Source organism: Somniosus microcephalus, chromosome 9 (assembly GCF_052327205.1).
Source record: "Somniosus microcephalus isolate GS21.2 chromosome 9, FLI_Smic_1.0, whole genome shotgun sequence".
Lineage (NCBI taxonomy): Eukaryota > Metazoa > Chordata > Chondrichthyes > Squaliformes > Somniosidae > Somniosus > Somniosus microcephalus.
The window spans coordinates 22,859,262-22,872,847 of record NC_140995.1 but is presented as its reverse complement, the minus strand read 5'-3'; positions in this window follow the sequence as shown (position 1 = coordinate 22,872,847).

Genomic DNA, 13,586 nt, shown 5'->3' with positions numbered 1-13,586 from the left:
CTGTCCCTGCTTTCTCCCCATATCCCTTGATCCCTTTTAGCCTTAAGAAATAGATCCAACTCCTTCTTGAATATATTTAATGAATTGGCCTCAACTGCCTTGTGTGGTAGAGAATTCCACAGGTTCACCACTCTCTGGGTGAAGAAATTCCTCCTCATCTCAGTCCTAAATGGCTTACCCCTTATCCTTAGACTGTGACCCCTGGTTCTGGACGCCCCCGCCATCGGGAACATCCTTCCTGCATCTAGTCTGTCTAGTCCTGTTAGAATTTTATAAGTTTCAATGAGATCCCCTCTAATTCTTCTAAACTCTAGCGATTATAAGCCTAATCGACCCACTCTCTCCTCATACGTCATTCCTGCCATCCCAGGTATCAGTCTGGTGAATCTTCACTGCACTCGCTCCATGGCAAGAACATCCTTCCTCAGATAAGGCGACCAAAACGGCACACAATACTCAAGGTGTGGTCTCACCAAGGCCCTGTACAACTGCAGCAAGACATCCTTGCTCCTGTACTCGAATTCTCTTGCTATGAAGGCCAACATACCATTTGCCTTCTTAACCGCCTGCTGCACCTACATGCTTACCTTCAGCGACTGGTGCACAAGGACACCCAGGTCTCGTTGCATTTCCCTTTTTCCCAATCTATTGCCATTCAGATAATAATCTGCCTTCCTGTTTTTGCCACCGAAGTGGATAACCTCGCATTTATCCACATTATACTGCATTTGCCATGCATCTGCCCAATCACCCAACCTATCCAAATCATACTGGAGTTTCTCTGCATCCTCCTCACAGCACACACGCCCACCCAGCTTTGTGTCGTCTGCAAACTTGGAGATATTACATCTAGTTCCCTCGTCTAGATCATTTATATATATTGTGAATAGCTGGGGTCCTAGCACTGATTCCTGCGGTACCCCGCTAGTCACTGCCTGCCACTCGGAAAAAGACCCGTTTATTCCAACTCTTTGCTTCCTGTCTGCCAACCAGTTCTCTATCCAAGACAGTACCTTACCCCCAATCCCATGTGCTTTAACTTTGCACGCTAATCTCTTATGCGGGACCTTATCGAAAGCCTTCTGAAAGTCCAAATACACCACATCCACTGGTTCTCCCTTATCTATTCTACCAGTTACATCCTCAAAAAATTCCAGTAGATTAGTCAAGCATGATTTACCTTTTGTAAATCCATGCTGACTTTGTCCGATCCTGTCACTGTTTTCCAAGTGCTCTGTTATTACATCTTTTATAATGGACTCTAGCATTTTCCCCACTACCGATGTCAGGCTTACCGGTCTATAATTCCCCGTTTTCTCTCTACCACCTTTTTTAAATAGTGGGGTTACATTAGCTATCCTCCAATCCATGGGAACGGTTCCAGAGTCTATCGAATTTTGGAAGATGACCAGCAATGCATCTACTATTTCTAGGGCCACTTCCTTAAGTACCCTAGGATGTAGATTATCAGGCCCTGGGGATTTATCAGCCTTCAATCCCATCAATTTCCCTAACACCATTTCCCTACAAATATTGATTTCATTCAATTCCTACCTCTCATTAGACCCTATGTTCCCCGACATCTCGGGGAAGTTATTTGTGTCCTCCTTTGTGAAGACAGAACCAAAGTATGTATTTAATTGGTCTGCCATTTGTTTGTTCCCCATTATAAATTCCCTTGATTCTGACTGCAAGGGGCCTACGCTTGACTTCACCAATCTTTTTCTCTTCACATATCTATAGAAGCTCTAACAGTCAGTTTTTATGTTCCCTGCAAGCTTACTCTCATAATCTATTTTCCCCCTCTTAATTAATCCCTTTGTCCTCCTTTGCTGAATCCTAAACTGCCCCTAATCCTCAGGTTTGCTGCTTTTTCTGGCCAAATTATATGTCCTCTCCTTGGATCTTATGCTATCCCTAATTTTCCTTGTTAGCCACGGTTGAGTCACCTTTTTTGTTTTATTTTTAGCCAAACAGGGATGAACAAATTCTGTAGTTCATCCATGCGATCTTTAAATGTTTGCCATTGCCTATCCACCATCAACCCTTTAAGTAACATTCCCCAATCCATCCTAGCCAACTTGTGCCTCATACCATCGTAGTTTCCTTTATTTAAATTCAGGACCCTAGTCTCTGAGTCAACTACTTCACTCTCCATTTTAATGAAGAATTTTATCATATTATGATCGCTCCGCCCCAAGGGGCCTTGCACAACAAGATTGCTAATTAATCCTTTCTCATTACATAATACCCAGTCTAAGATGGCCTGATCTCTAGTTGATTCCTAGACATATTGGTCCAGGAAACCATCCCCGTATACACTCAAAGTTTCTGCCCACCAAGCTGTCAATCAGAGGGCTCCAGTCAATCAAGGAACTCTTTTCAAATTACTCAGAAATACTTACCAATCAAAAGCACTACCCCTCTCCTTGCTCTTTTCCACCCCCCTGTTCTCCTCCCCTCTCCCTCTTCACCCCACTCTCCCCCTACCTTCCTACCTCCTCTCTCTCCTCCCCACATCTATGCTGTGTGGATAGAATAAACTGATTCTTCAATCAGGTGCTCCTGTGGGTCAATGGAGTCATCTCCAACAATGCCACTTTGGGAATATTAACACCTCAGACCCTCATTGTGTGGACCAAAACAAATTCACATCTCGAGAACACCTTCCCCAGACAACTACAACAAAAAGAAAATACTGCAGATGCTGAAAATCTGAAATAAAAACAGAAAATGCTGGAGACACGCAGCAGGTCAGGCAGCATCTGTGAAGAGAGAAACAGAGTTAATGTTTCAGGTCGATGACCTTTCGTCAGAACGGGAAAAAAGCAGGAAATGGAACAGATTTTAAAGCAAGTTTAGGGGCTGGAAAATGGGGGAGGGGATGAAAGAACAAAAGGAAAGGTCTGTGATAGGATAGAAGGCAGGAGAATTAAAGAGACATTAAGAGATATTCAAGGCAAGAGGAGGTGGTAATGGGACAGGTTAAGAATCTAAGGATGGCTCTAGATGAAGTGTAAATTGCGCTGGCAGAATGAAAGACAGCGGCCATGTGGGAGAGAAGAACAAAAGGCACAAACAAAAAGTGTGGATAAAAAATATATATATGATAGGGGCCGAGGTTATGATCTGAAATTGTTCAACTCTATGTTGAGTCCAGAAGGCTGTAAAGTGCCTAATCGAAAGATGAGGTGCTGTTCCTCGAGCTGTCTACCCCAGACAACTGTCTGCTTTAAGCTGATAGCTTCTGCTGACAAGCTGCTCTGTGTGACTTTGGGTGTTAGCCCCTTCCATACTGAATATCGCAATACCAAAATATTATAAGCTCAAAAATTCAACACCGCAAAAATCTATTTTGCTGCAACTACCTTCAAAAGTCTTGTTGATTGCTTCTTTTGTGAAAAAAATCTCCCTGACATCAGTTCCAATTTCGCCTTGCACCAGTTTATACCTATTGTCCTTGTCCTATTGCTATGATTTACCTTGAAGTAGTGATTTTCTAAACGGTTTGATGTTGTATATTCTATAAGGTCCTCTTTCAGTCACCTTCTTTCAAGGCTAAACAGTCCCAGTTCTTCCACTCTTCCCTCATAGCTCAATCCACTGACCCTGGAGATTAGTTTTGTCATTCCTCTCGGTGCCCTGCATGTCTTGAATGTTTCCCTTGTGTCTTACTGACCAAAATTGGTCGCGGCGCTCAAGGTGTGGTATGACCAGAGTACTGTGCATTGTCAGCATAACATTCGCTGCCTTGCACTCTACTGAATTAGTAACATAGTTCTGCATCCTGCTCAGTTTGATTGGTTTCTGCTTCAGAGTCACTTGACATGTTAAGTGCCAAGTCATGATTAACAAGTGATGTTAAATTTCCCCCATTACAACAGTGACTCCACTTCAAAAAGTACTTCTTTGGCTGTAAAGCGCTTTGAGACGTCCGGTGGTCGTGAAAGGCGCTATATAAATGCAAGTCTTTCTTTCTTTAAGTCTACGAACACTCACAGATCCCTTTCAATTGCATCATTAGCCTTTTCTGCTCCATTTATTATGTATGTTGCCCAGTTTTTCTTCCACTTGCTTTGCATTTATTGCTATAACATTTTACCTATTGTGCCCACTTCTAGATTTTATTCAACTCATGTTGTAAGTCCCTGGCTGCTTCTTCCAATGCAACTGTCATAGATTGGAATCATCTGCAAACTAGACCAATTTGCACTAAATTTCTGAAACTAATTTTGATGTAAATTAGAAACAGTATTGATCCCAGTAACTATCTCTGAGGCGTTCCAATTCATACCTCTCCTCAACAAATATCATTCCCCTAACAAGTACACACTGTTTCCTTTCCATCAGCCTCTTCGTTATCCATTTCCAAGTTTCAGTGCTTCATTCTCACTGCTTTAAGCATATACAAACATACAAAAAGGATGGGCATGAGGCCCATCAAGCCACAGCAGCTTGTCACGATGCAAATCCGTACACTGATACGCCCCCTTAGCCATTCAATCTCCTGAGAGGGGCAAATAAACAGAGAAAAATACCTATGGCCAATTCAAGAAAAGCTGTGGTAAAATCCTTTCCGACTCAGTAATACAACAAAGTAAAGCTCTGGGAGATCGCAATAGCCCAAAGCTCCTCATGATCCCAAGGAACGAGCAATTTACCTTCCAGAACTGGGAATGTCCTCTTCACTCAGTTAACCGTCTGAGGTATTAAGGTAATTGAGGAATCTTAAAATGCTGATCCAGGTGTAAATAATGTCTGTGGTTCTGAACTGAGCAGTTAAGTATCCTGCTTACTGAACTGTCGGTGCTGGTGCAATCTACAGAAACCACACAGAACCTGACTCCCTCAGAGATGCCAGATTGCACGTGGGTGGCACAAAGCAGCAAATACCTGTTGCAGTGGAGAGGATGCAATTACTTATTTCTCTGGTCGATTCCTTTTTGAAATGCAAAGTCAACATCTGATGTGATGGAACATCTGAAATCCAGCCGTGCCCGACACAACATTCCTGAACAACATTACATCTGGCAACAGACTGCAGTTTTCAGCAGCCTGCGTTTGCCAAATTTGCAAATGCTTACAGGGTTTCAAGACATCACAAGCAGTCCGCGAGGCCTGTGAAGCAAAGCGTGGAAACGGTTAAAGATCTGCCGAGCAAAGCAGCTGATCCCTACCCTGCTCCGATAACATACAGAGCCACGATTTTACAAATTTGGTCTGTCCTGGCAGGATTTTTGATGGACGGAAAACTGAGCACAACATTGCCAGTCTTCTCCGACTGTCCAGGGTGAAAAACAGCATGAGAGAGAAAAACACAAAAATCAAAACAGAACAATTCTCGACACACTACAGCTTAAAGTGTCAGTCTTGGCTCAGTGGCAGCTGTCTCACCTACGAGTCAGAAAGTTGTGGGTTCAGGCCCCACTCTAGAATTTCGATAAGGCTGATCATTTAGAAGATGTTAAGCCAAGGCTTCATCTGCCTGCTCAGGGGGATGTTAAAGATCCCATGGCACTACTCAAAGAGCAGCTGGACAACATTCCTCTCTCAAACATCACCATCAAATTAACTAACAATCACCTCACTGGTGTTTGTGGGACCCTGCTCTGTGCAAAATGGCTCACATTCACCTGCTTAGCAACAGTGAATTACATTTCAAAGTAATTCATTTTAATGTAAGGACATTGAGATGTCCTGAGAGATGTGATGAGGTGCTATATAAATACCACTTCTTTTTTTCACACAATTCTCAAACCATTTAAAATGGGACGTGACTGCTGCCAATGAACCAGAAGCGGACTACGCATGCGCGCTGCCGGTTTGTCATGGGAGCGGGTGCCTTAAAAAAAATTTGAAATGCCGGCAGGGAGCGGGCTGTGAGGAAAAATGCCAGGAGGGAACGGGCTGTGAGGAAAAATGCCGGGTGGGAGCGGGCTATTTGGAAAAATGCCGGGAGAGAGCAGGCTGTTTGGAAAAATGTCAGGAGGGAGTGGGCTGTAAGGAAAAATGTGCAGCTTCCAGTCGTTGGCAGCAGTCACTCCATTTACAATGAGCTGAACCTCAACACACATTCCAGGAGTATGATAGTTTCAAGGGCAAAGAAAGCATATTATCAGCTTGGCAGTGGTCTAAGCCGGCTTCTGATAAAACTAGAAGCACCATGGCCAGCATCTCCCATCCTCCCTCTTCCAATTCCTGAGCAATGCTGGGGCCAGAGGGAGGAGAGCAGGACAAGGCCATGCTCCACTCTTTCCCCGTCCAATTTCACGCCCAGTGGATTTCCCTCCCCACGACATTCAATATGACCACATGTGTATGGGCAGGTGTATTACCAAAGAAATTCAGAAATATGTCATCAGGTCTCAAGAGGCCTGCTGTGCTCATTCTCCACCCCCATGGAAGGCAGTTTCCCTGGGGAGCATGCCAAAATTATTCAAATGACCAAAGCTGTGGTCAAGGGCACATCCATGTGGCAGGCAAAAGTCCCGCTGTGCCGATGATGCGCCCCAATTTTGCTGATACGATATATCTAAGCCCTTATGTCAACTTCCACACAATGCTGCCATTGCATCACCAATGTACCTTTCTCTGTGTATAAACATCGATAATTCAGAGCAATATTTCAGGAAAGATAATGGCCCTGAATTTGCGGTCGGAGGCTTCCCGCGGGGAAATGCCTCCCATCCGCAAAATAAAATGCCCGCGTACCTGGTGGTCCGGGGGGGTACGGAGACTCGCGGTCCTGGGCCTCTCTGGGTACGCGCGGGCAGAGGCCCGCGTATCTCAGGGGCGCACGCGGTTCGCAAGCGCCCCTGGGATCACGAGGGCTGGCCCAACGAATGAAAAAAGAGGGATCCCCATTCATGCTTATGGGGATCCATTACATACGGAATCCCCATAAGCAGGAATGGGGATACCCCTAAAAATACATGTACACAGCAAATAAACAAAAAATAATTACATATTTAAAATTAATTAAAATAGCATTCAATTAAACATTTAAAACAAAAATTAAATTTTTAGAAAAAAAATGAAGGAGGAGAAATTACCCTCCTTTGCGCCTCCCGTGTGGGGGCGCTAACGGGGCGCAAAGGCCTTTTCGTCTGGACTCAGCGCTGACCGCGCCTTCCGCGGGAAATTAAAGGTGGCGCTACCGGGTTGCGCCCCGATCTCATGCAGCCGGAGATGACATCATCTCCGGGCGCATCGCCCCAGTAGAATAATTCCCCTTCGCCCCCCTGGAGCAGCGCGGGCCGATGGCAGCGACTGCTGCAGGGGACGCGAACGGGGCGGCCGGCCGGCTAGCGGGGCATAAGTTAAAGGTGAGATGGCCGGCCGCCCTGAAAAAAAATGTTGGCTTTTTTTAAAAATATTTTTTATGCTCTGGATGCGGGGTCCGTGCCGCGATCGGTCAGCCCAGCACTCTGCTTGGGTGCTGGGCTAATCACGCGGCACCCCCGCTCCCCGGTGCTGCAGGTAAGTAAAAAAAAACTGCAGAGTTCGCAGCGTGGGACCCTCCCCCCTTTAATTCAGGGAAGAGCCCCTCCAACGCGGCAGCGCCACGCGGCCCAGTGCGTGGTGCTGCTGAGCACATCACCCCGGGTCGCGAACTTCCCCCCCTCTTGCACTCAAAGAAGGCAGTGGAGTGCTTGATTTAGCGCTCCACTTCCCTCTTGGAGCAAAAAGTAGGAATTTTAGAAAGGATGGAAGAGGTTAGCGCCTGCCGCTAACTTTTCAGCTTTTCTGATTTAACACCCCAAATGGGGCACGATGGGAAATTCTAGCCCTAAGCGTTTTAAAGGGGCTAAAAATAATCTTAACTTATTTTACAGGTGTTTTAATGTTTCAATAATTCAAAAAACTATATTTTTATATTCATTTAAACTCTCACGCTGGCAAAAGCAGGCCTGACGCCTGCTTTTGCCAGGCGTAAAGAATTTCACGGGCATTCGCTGGGCAGAAGTTGGGCAAATAGCCCAACTCTCCGCCCGCGGATGTCCATTTCCCGGGGATGCCGAGGATCTGTCATGAAGATTTTTGACAGAGCGCAAGTTACGGGTTTTCGCGCATGCGCTCCGTGTAGGAAAACCTGGAACTTGCGCGGTCATCATAGGCGCGTACGCACCCATAGGGGCCGCAAAATACGGCCCAATGAAAAGCTGCCGATGCTAAGCACTTTGACTACATTGTTTTCACTTGCTTGTGACGTAAATGATGGGTTTTGTTTCCCCACTGGCCATCTCCTGTATCCTAACTTGTTCTCTCCCTGATCTCATTCTCAAAGTACCCCGGCATTCAGTCCAAGGTGGAGAAAGTCATGTCACCCCCTTAAGCAGTAATCTGAGCTCTTTCCCTTCTGCTCTGTGTTTGATCTCCTTGTTAGATCTCATAATAAATTGGCATGAGTGCTGCACAACTGAAATGCTTGAAAAAATGGCATGCACTGTCTTATTAAAAAGATGGAAATTAGAACTCGACATTCAGCTGGGAGGAGAGCGTACATTTAAAATTAGGTTTCGTAACAACGTGCAGCTTTGCTTCACAAGACAGGTAAATGTGCACTTTTGAAGGGGACTCAAAGCACTGACATATCAAGCCAGCCACATTTGTATGCTCCAGCAGATCACAATGGGAAGTGCTCAAACATCAGCACAGACTCAGCTATCAGGATCAACCATTGCAAAAATAAAACAGTCAATCACTTCATCGCTGAGTGAAAAAGCTTTTTTTACTAAGAAACACACTGGTGAGCCTGGAATTTCCACAGGGCTTCTCCCAATCTCCTACTGAAGATATGGTGGGATGTTTCTATGAAAACACCTACGGAATTTCAGAGCCACGGGGGTGCGATTTTGCCAGCGCTCAGGGGTCAGGTTTGGAGGCAGGACTGCTGGCAAAATCAAAAAGATTGGCAGCAGGTCCCGAACCCGCTTCCAACCCACCTCCAATCAATCTTCCCGGGAGTCGGGTCCCCGATTTGCGCAGGGACTCGAGTCCTAGCGGCGGGAAGAGGATTATACCAACTTAACTGCTTGTTAACAGGTAGTTAACGGGCAGTTAAGAGGCTTTTTCCAATTTTGACACTTCTACTGCGGGCTTCCCGACGTCGGGAAACCCCGCCAGGGTAAGTGTGGCGTGCTGTGGATCTACTGTAATGTTTGTGTATAGATGGCAGCTGCAGAAGTGGTGTGAAGGATCCAATGGGACACTGGTGAGTTGCAGAGGTAAGAAAATGTTGAGAAAGTCATTTTTAATGTGTTTAGAATTTTCTGCACGTGGACAAGCTTTGAAGTGTTTGTGTAGTCCCACCTCATTGGGAGAACCTCTCTCACCAGTGACAGATCGCTCCTGTAACCTCACCTGCAGCTGCCATCTGTTTTAGCCTAAGGAGAGAGTCACTGGAGAGCCTGGGCTCACCTTTGTACAGTGATTGTCAGTGTTTGCAGCACCTCAATGCTGTCAAACACTGAAAAAAATCATCTGTCAAAAAGAAATGGCGGTGGCCCCTTTAAGAAAACCGGCAGATGACACGTCGTCAACTGACGTCATCTGACACCAGCTTTCTCTTAATTGGCCGGCAGGGCAGGCTTAACAAGGCCAATTGACGCAAAATAGCGTCTGTGCGTCAGACGTCACTGGGGGTGGGACTAGAACCCGAAAGGCAGCAGTCCCACCCCCAACGCACCTCTTCAGGTATTATCCCAGCCATGGTGTTTAGGGTTATACAAGTGTGTGGGTTCCCTGAAACACTACTTTGTTTCCAATGCAAGAGTTATACATAATGACCATTTAATCACTGTTCAAACACAGGGGCAACTCAATCCCTTCAATTAAAAGCCACAGAGGACTTTTTTTTATAGAGTATGTAAAAAGCAATGATTTCCTTATATACAAGCTTTGGTATATTAATACTTTCCAGCACAAACTTGTCATGCCAGTAATGCAACATGTTGTACAAATAATTGTTTAAGAGCTCTACTTTGAAGCAATATTGCGTGTTATGGGGTATTATAATACCAGGTAGCGATAGAGCAATGTTAGAATCATAGAATGGTTACAGCGCGGAAGAAGGCCATTCGGCCCGTCGAGCCCGTGTTGACTCTCAGCTAGTCCCACTCCCCTGCTCTTTCCCCGTAGCCCTACAATTTTTTTTCTTTCAGATACTTATCCAACTCCCTTTTGAAAGATAAAATTGAGTCTGCCTCCACCACCCTTTCAGTTAGTGCATTCCAGATCTTAACCACTCGCTGTGTAAAAAAGTTTTTTCTTACGTCACATTAAATCTGTGTCCTCTGGTTCTCGACCCTTCTGTCAATGGGAACAGTTTCCCTCTATCTACTCTGTCCAGACCCCTCATGATTTTGAACACCTCTATCAAATCTCCTCCCAATCTTGTCTGCTCCAAGGAGAACAACCCCAGCTTCTCCAGTCTATCAACGTAACTGAAGTCCCTCATTCCTGGAATCATTCTCGTAAATCTTTTCTGCACCCTCTCTAAGGCCTTCACATCCTTCCTAAAGTGTGGTGCCTAGAATTGGACACCGTACTCCAGTTGGGGCCGAACCAGTGTTTTATACAGGTTCATCATAATTTTGTACTCTATGGGCTGGATTTTGCCAGTGTGGGCGGGCTGGGACGTGTCAGGTGGAAATCGTGTCAGGACCCCGACTCCTAAGTGAAGTGTTGAAAAAGTGGGATTTTCCGCTAATTGGCCAATTGATTTCCTGCGTGTGGGAACCACTGGCCCAATGAGTCTTTTCATACAGAAAGTCGCCTCCAATGACGTCATCAATGCTGTTGGATTTAAGGCCTGCAAGCAGCCTTGATTCTTCTGGAGACTGCAAAGGCTCTGCAATTTATATGAAGGAGTTGAATTGTGGAAAATGTCAACGATCAAGCAAAGATGTGCTCCTCGGTTTGATGAGCCCTCTCTCCAAGCTCTGGTGCATGGAACCAGCTGTAATAAGGAGGTGCTGTTCCCTTCCTCAGGGAGAAAAAAGCCACCCCAGCAGACAGAAGCTGTTTGGCTACAAGTGGCCCAGGAGGTCAACTCCATTTCGATGAGCCACAGAACCTGGCTGCAATGCAGGAAGAGGTTTCATGACCTTCTGCGTACAGGAAAAGTGAGTATGACTTTCTCATCACCCTCAATCTGATCCCCATCGCCTCGCCTCACCAGCACTCTGTGTTGCCAACCTCTTCCTCCACATCCCACTTGACACTTACATCCCTGCACCCTTACCCATTCTCTCTCTCTCTATGGTCACATTCACCTAACTATTCGACCATGCAGCCCTCACACTCCCTATCACTGTGATGCCATGACAACAACAACTTACAACACACAGGGAGGGTCCTTTGTATCCTTCTAAGCATCTATGTTATGCATTCACTACACCCACTCCTTCATTCTCACTCAGGTTCCACTTGTGTCCCTCATTGCAGGAAAAGAGAGCCCACAATAAGAGGGAAAGAGCCATGACAGGAGGAGGGCCACCCTCAGTAGCCCAGCTCACCGCCTGGGAGGCGGCGGCCCTGGAAATTGCTGGGATCGAGGAGGATACCCAAGTGGGGGCGGACAGATGGGCGCATCACAGCAAGCTGGTGACATAATAGTTTGGACTGTCTCTCATTGACATTGCATGAGTCATTGATAATGATTCTGATACTCTAACAGATTGACTTATGATCATCTGCACTATTCAATGTGCATGTAACCTTGACCTCACATCTCTAACTCTTTCCTTTACTCCCCCACAGGACCATCGGAAGCCCCCGTCCCCACTATTCAGGAGGAAGAGCCTGAGCTTCCAGACTCCTCAGAGGAAGCTGCAACCTCTGAGGGCGCGAAGTCAGCAGAATTCAGCGCACCCAGCACCAGCACAGACACTCACACCTCGGTGGGACCTTCGCAAGATAGAGTACTGTTGGCACCTGGTGTATCACAGCTCACAAGTGAGCATCAGCAGATGGTGGAGACAGGGACAGCACTGGAGAGTCCTCGTCAGAGGGTGCAGGACTCTGCCAGCTCGGCTCCACTGCATGTCGACCCTGTGGCTCCGGGTCCATCCAGAAGGAGAGCGGTGCTGGAACTCCAGGAACAGATGCAGGAGTCTCTAGCAAGTTTTGTCTCCAGGGTTGCTACGAGTGTGGAGCGAATGAGCAAAGCCTTTGTGGAGGCATTGGCGTATGAACGCATCACCGCGGAAAGGATGGCAACTTCCGTGGAAAGGATGGCTACCTCCATGGTAAGGCTGGCTACCATAGAGGAGAGGATGGCTACATTAGAGGAGAGGATGGCTATGTCCATGGCGGAGCTTAGTCGCCAGGGTATTGAAAACATGGTCATTGTTCAGAATAGAATGACATCTCTTGAGGAGCGATGGTCAGCTATTGAGCAAACAAACCAGACCTTCATGGAAGTCCACTGGAGTAGGACTTCCAGTGCAGAAACGGGTCCTCATGGCCCCCCTGCAGTGCAGCAAGGTGCTGTCAAGCCACTTGCTAGCGCTGAAATGGGGCTGACCCATCAGTGGGATGTTGGTGGCAGACAACAAGGAAGTGGGGGCTCCTCTCCAAATGCTCACACGACCATGCCACAGCAAAGCCCTCAGTCAGAGCCCCACCAGAGTCCTCACCCAACTGAGATGGGCGTCTTAGCCCCTGCACAGCCGCAGAAGCAGCAGACTGTTGGCGAGCCCGCACAGGTTCACCACCCGAGAGGACGCCCACCAAAGGCCTCAAGACAGGAGCAGCAAGAGAGTGAGCAAGGGGCCTTCACTTCTGCTGAAGCCACAGGGGAAGCACCACGTAGAAGCACGCGTAAGAGGAAGATAAAGCAGAAGTAGTCACAAGGGTAGTCACTTGTGTGCTGTGTTGTTTTGTTTTTGGACCAGCCATCATTGTGATTGTATTATAAAGTGTTTTGATGGCAAACTGTTGAGGTTGTGGCCTGTGTCATTTCACAAATAGTACTTTCACATTGAGGGCTTAGGGCGCCTTGCGATTGTCAGAATGGTGGTCAGAGTGATAGGATTCCGCAGGTTCTTGTCTATTGTCGATGCTCTGGTAAGAAGGAGCGAGACTAAAGTGTTTGATTGTGCAGGCTAAGCAAATCTGGCCAGGATGAATGCGTCCCTTGCATCCCGGGCAGCAATGTTGTCGCGTGCTCTGGCCTGTGCAGCTTCAGGTGGGTGACTAGCAGCTTGGTGCTCCTGTTGATGCTCCTGCTGTTGGTGGTGCTGCTGTTGCTCATGGTACTGCTGCTGCCGTGGCTGCTCTGCGTCCAAATCTGATGTCCAGGAGGAAAGGACTTAAATGGTTGCCATGCTTCTGGTATATGCCTCAGTTGAGGAAGTGCTTAGTCAAGGTGGGGAGAGGGGTTTCCCAGGAGGTCACACTTCACACTTTTCTGCGTTAAATTTCATCTGCCATGTGTCTGCCCATTTCACCAACCTGTTTTTGTCTTCCTGAAGTCTATCACTCTCCTCCTCACTGTTCACTATACTTCCAAGTTTTGTGTCATCCGTAAAATTTGAAATTATGCCCCGTACACCCAAGTCCAAGTCATTAATATATATCAA